Source organism: Pogoniulus pusillus, chromosome 4 (assembly GCF_015220805.1).
Source record: "Pogoniulus pusillus isolate bPogPus1 chromosome 4, bPogPus1.pri, whole genome shotgun sequence".
NCBI classification, from domain to species: Eukaryota; Metazoa; Chordata; class Aves; order Piciformes; family Lybiidae; genus Pogoniulus; species Pogoniulus pusillus.
Genome location: NC_087267.1, coordinates 14,930,804 through 14,936,803, shown reverse-complemented (window position 1 = coordinate 14,936,803; position 6,000 = coordinate 14,930,804).

Sequence of the window (6,000 nt, the reverse complement as noted above, 5' to 3'; positions counted from 1 at the left end):
AAAAAAAAGTTTTTAAGTATTATTTTGTTTTATCAGAGAAAAAGAAAATGCTGCAAGTCTTGAATACCTGATAGTATGTTCTGTGAGTCTACCCACTATTTGGTCAAGTCTACTGGTATAGTTCATTTCACCTACATGCCACTTGTCACAGTTTCATTTATATATGTAATTTTACAGATCCTTTTTTAAGAGCAGAGATTCCTCTGCACATCCCAGTAGTTGTGTCTTCTAGTCCTGGATAGAAGGTGCATGTTTGTGATCCTGTATTGTCTTGGCCTACATAACATTACATTCTGGTTATGTTTATTTGTTTGTTTTTGGGGCTGATTTCTGTTCCACAAATACACAACTCAAACTTCTCTCATGTCCATATGCAGGTTGGTATATTGTGCATGCTCCTCATCTTCAGCAAATACACAGTGTATTATCGTTAAAATTGTATTGGTAAGTCACCTGGGCCACATTCTGTAAGCTTGATATCAATAACTAGACATTGTCACCCTGGGTTTCACTCCACCTTCCTTCATACCCACAGATAGCTGTTGCCAGCATAAAACTTTGATCATAGCTCTGTTAGTGAAAGAAATATGTTTAGGATGTAGAAGTCTAATGGCAAAATATATCAAAGTATCTCTTTCTATTGAGGTCAGTGTTCTCTATAAGCATCAACCATGTCTATTCCAGGCCAAATAAAATTCTTTTCTTGTACAGCACAGAACAAGCACTTTGTAACTATAGTGCAAGACTCAACTGGAGAAGATCTCTATCAGGCATCACAGAGAATCTAAGGCAGCTGGCAGTTATCAGCTGAAACAGGTAGCAGAAGTGTAGAATATAAATAGATAATAGAAAAGCAATCTGGAAACCTGGGAAAGATGATAAACCTCTCCTCTAGAGGGGAGGTAACAACTCAAGTAGGTCACTGAGGAACTCACAGATCAGTGCTGCATCTAATACTGCTGAAAGTAGAGTAGCAGCAGTTCATGCCTGTCAGCTCTGAAGTAGTGTTCAAGATGCTGTTGGAAATACTGTTTGACATATTCAGTTATAGAAATCACTATTGCAGTAGAGTGAAAAAAAGGATCATACTGCTGAAAGACAGGTGACCAAAATCCCAGGAACACCATGACCTTCTATTAAATTGCACTTGCCAGAATAGAAAACTACACCCACTTTTTTTTCTACATTTTTTATAGACACTACTGTGTCTGTGCTGCCAGGAGAATCATTATGTATTATTCCTGCCATACTGACCATGGTCCTCTGTGAGGCATGTGATTTCTCTGTTGTGTTATTCCTATTTGTCTTAAAATAATTAAATCATTCTATTTTCCCTACCATGAGTGCAGAGAAGAGAGGGAAAGCTCTCTTCAAGGCACTGTTATAATTCTTAAATATGTGGAATGTGTGATTAATCTTCTGTACTTTAAACTGTCATTCATAGCGCTGAAAACAATGGACTATATGATCAAAATCATACAAGAAGAGATTTTATATCATGTCTTTTTGTATTATGGCTTTACTTTGCAACTGTCTTCTGGGATAGTTACATATTCCCAAAGTGGATGAAACATAAGAAATAGAAGTGTTTGGAAGTGCTTGGATTTTGCATGCTTCAAAACTGTAAAATCCTCAGTATATCATGTATTTGCTTTCTTTACTGATCAGGTCAAAAAAATAGTTTTGCAAGCTAAAGATATTATAAAATATTTCAGATACAGCAATATGTTTAGGTTTGGAGGGCTACATACCCAACAGGTCCTACTTCCAGCACACAACTTGGCACCAGGAGACCTTTGAAGAAACCGCATGATAACTTACGCATGGTGTTACAGGAAAGTACAAGGAGGCAGAAGTCAACTCTGCTTTTGGGGAAGGCCTCAGACTGCTAATTTATATTTTTATATATAAAGCACCTGTCACCGTATCGATAAACATTCCTTGGAACCACTCTGAGGCAGAGGTAAGAACAAGGCTTAGCCTGACCCTACCTCAACAATTCTGCTTCCAGATGATTTAAAAACAAAGCAAAACAAAACAAAAAACCCAAACCACAACCCACAAGACTTTGCCACCAACCTGCCTGCCTGGTATTTAAATACTGCTACTTCATAAGGGTTGGAGGGAGATCAAAACTCTACTTTTCCCAACAGATGTGTGACAGATGTGTGACATGGCAGCTATGTGTTTGCAGGTGATCATGCATGTGTGTTTACTTCTTTTTAGTTTCTCCTATTTTTTAACAGTTAGGCCTGAGGAGCTGCTGCTGGCACCCTGGCATTACACTATTGTGTTTTGGTTATTCCACAAAATCAGTAATAAAAAATTCTTTCCTCATATTTTCATTTTACTGTCAGTCATTGCATAATTGCCAGTAATGTCTTTGTATACACAAATATGGTATCTTGTATTGAAATGTGCAATTCTTATGAAATGGCTTGAACTCTGCATCAGTTTTTTGTGGTCTAGGGTGGGAATTTATATTGCTGTAGGCATCTACATGGAAGTGCTCAAGTGTAAGCTCTATATGTAAACTCCAACTGTAGACCACAGAATCAATAGAATCCATGGAGCTTATTCAGTGCCTTGTCAGCTGACAAACTGTTTTGCATGTTTCAGAGCCAGCTGGGTTGTTCTCTAGGCTCCATCTGAACACAAATTATGGCATCTTGGAAAATGTGTTTCCATTTTCTTTGTCTTGCCTTTCTTTAAATGATGCAACTCCTAGAAACTGGAAAAATATTCTGCTGCCATCATGAAGTTTCTGACAAGAATAGTAAAAAGAACTTCTCTTGAGTGTCTTTGAAAGATAAACTAGTATTCCTTGACATTGTCAAGTCTTCTCTTGTTATTTGCATCACACATCTTTATACGCTAATAAGGTAATGCCTATTTGGCCACATAAAAGCAGTCTTGTGTATCAGTGTAATGATGTCACCTTTTAATCTCTTGGTTTTACTCAAGACATTTCAAATATTAACAGGATTATTTGAGTTGGTAGCCTGTCATAATGGGAGAATTAATTTGTTGATGCAGGTTAGTCAGAATTTGATGTCTGAGTATCTTACCTGTTCCGTGTGAATAAAATGCTTCCCTGTAAACACACTCATTTATTTCCTTTGTAGTGATTGTGTATATTGACTGTATATATAATTCATCCCTTAGCCTAAAGATTTTATTTCTCATAGCACCAACAAAGTGTTCTATTTTAAAGCATTGGGTTAATCAGCAGCTAATATACTAGAAAGCATGCTGAATCCAACCGTCAAGTAAAAATGGAAAGCAATTGCATGGGACACAATCCAAGTTATTGTTGGACTAAGGTTACAGAGCATGGCTACTGACCCAGGACAGCTACAGACACTGAACCTAGACAGCTGCAGAGTCATGGCAGCCAGCCAATGTTCCTGAGCAGATGAAGATGAGACCAAAAAGAGAAGGACGCAAATCTCAGGTATATAGAATGAGCAATCTATATAAGAACCTTACATACTGTGGCAAGAATTACAACAGCTACTCATAAACAAAATCCTTGAAGCATCTTGGCAACTTTTGAAATCTAAAATCTCATAATCAAAGTATTCTAAAAATATTAGCTTTTGAGACATTTAGTTATAAAATTTGTATATATCATAACCATTTTTTCCCTTGAATATCTCATATACTGAGTCAGTTAAGAAAGGTCATGACTTCAGAGGCACAGTTTATGTAAAGATAATCTTAGTTATCTTTTGGCTGGGAATTAGGATCTCTGAGCCCATGTTTATTGTTTTTACAACTAAGACACTCTTTGTGATTTGTCTCACGTACTTTAAGTATTCTTTGAACAATCAAAAACTATTTACAGAGCACTTTTCTTTCTGAAAATACATGTCTCAGATATAATAGAAAAGCTGTTTGCAGCTCCTTTGACAGAAAATGCTTCTTTTCCTATTCTATTTATAAAGCATGTTAATGCTTTACAAAGTAGTTGCAGACCCTGACACAACATCCTGGCAACTGAAAACCAGGCAATTAAACAGCTCAAAAAGGAGGAGAAGAAGTGCAGCACAAAAAGATCCCTGCAGAGAACCCATAGCTGTCTGTGACCCTCCCTATTATTCTGTGTAGGACATACTCAAGTAGTCTGTATTAGCCATGGATACAGATGATGTCAGAAACATTCTTCTAAGTCTTTTCATTTTTCCCTTATGAAAATATGCTATATAGCTGTGGTATTAGGTATGAAAGATTCCTTTACATGTTGTTTTCTTCTGTCAGATTTTTTTTCACTGTAAGTTACAGGTGCTATATAATACATTGTTGTTTAGATTTTATTATTACTATTATTAAATCAAAATATCTTTCCTGATAAGGACATCCTTTCTAAAAACACTTCTTAAAATAGAATAGCTTGATGTTGTGGACAGCACTTTGACTTTGAAGAAAACCAGGGAGATGCAAACAACTTCTAGCAAGGCTGCAAGTGGTGTACATTTACTTCAGAATTTGTTTGACTTGTGACTAGATTAATAGTCTGAATGAACAGAGAGCTGAATCTTTGAAAGAAGTCAGTGAATTAAAGGTGGAATATTACCTTGTAGCTTGCATTAGCCTGCACATTAACTAGATAGATCTACAGATATTTCCATCCCATACAAATCACTGGAACAATGGATACAGGTTTTATGTAAAATCAGCATGATCATAAAATGGAATGTAGGAGTGATATACAATTATTGCAATTAGAATGGCCAAGGCCTTTGAATACAGCCTTGTCAAGACTCTTATATCAACAGCCTGCCTGTTCACAAATCTGAGATAGGTGAACATAGGTTTCCTTTTATGGTTATTTTTTTGTTCAGTAATATTTCATAAACCATTTAACAACATTCATGAAAAATGTATCTTTTGACCTATCTAATAGAAACTACACCTGATCTAGGCTGAAGGCAAAAGAATGGGTAAGACAACGTGTCATCTGTGACTGCAAGGCACAGTTTCTATCCTTTCTTTCTCAAACAAAGATCAGTTGTGATGACAGATACATTGAAATACAGCAATCTCTTCCAAAGTGCTTGTGATATTGTGTTCAGGTCATAGAAAAGGTCTGCAAGGTCCCAAACACTGAACACTAAAGAGTCAGTTGCAGGGTGGAGCCTCTACCAGGCATGTTTTGAACTTCAGTTATTTTATATGAGATTCATATGAGCAAATTGAACTTTTGCAACGTAACAGCTACATTGAAGAAAAGCATCTGGGCTATTCTTATTCTCAGCAGGCAGAAATAGGTGTCTGAAGGACACAGTTATTTCATGTAAAAGATCTAAAACGCTTCAGAGAAGTTGTGCTCTGTAACTGCCTGTTTGTCTCTACAAAGACAACCCAGGGTGTTAATACAGCTATAAACACCTGCAGTTTACATAAACTACTTCCATCCTAGTTTTTCCCTTGTTTGCATATTATCATTATTTTTCACAGAAAAATTAATCAGTGGACTCAAATCAAATTTGAGATGGCAAGGATGGAGAGAACATGGACTGTGTTATCTTTCTTACTTTAGATGTATCAAGAGAAATTCTGTCCTGATTCTGCCAGATCATGAAGTTACACCTGTAAACATAGACTTAAGCCTATGTTACACAGTTCACTGTACTATAGTCTACTACTTGTATGTACTTTATACAGACTACTGCTTGAAAAGTGTGCTTTGAATAGACTTGTAGTGTAGATGTAATATCCAATGCAAGTGAAACTTTGTCATGATTTCATTACCAAAATTCACATTTGTACTTTCTGTAAGATATAAAAGAATCTATTTACAGATAGCTTGACCCCCCCCCCAAAAAAAAAAAAAAAAGCTCTGCAGGAGCAGGTGTGTTCTTGCATTGACAAGTCCAAAGCCAGAGCTAATGAACTTGGGCCTGCAATGCAGCCACTGTAGACCTGCCCATAGCTGGCAGCTGATCTGTGATATTCTTGGAGAAGATATTTTCTCCTGCATGCACCATTACTTTGCCA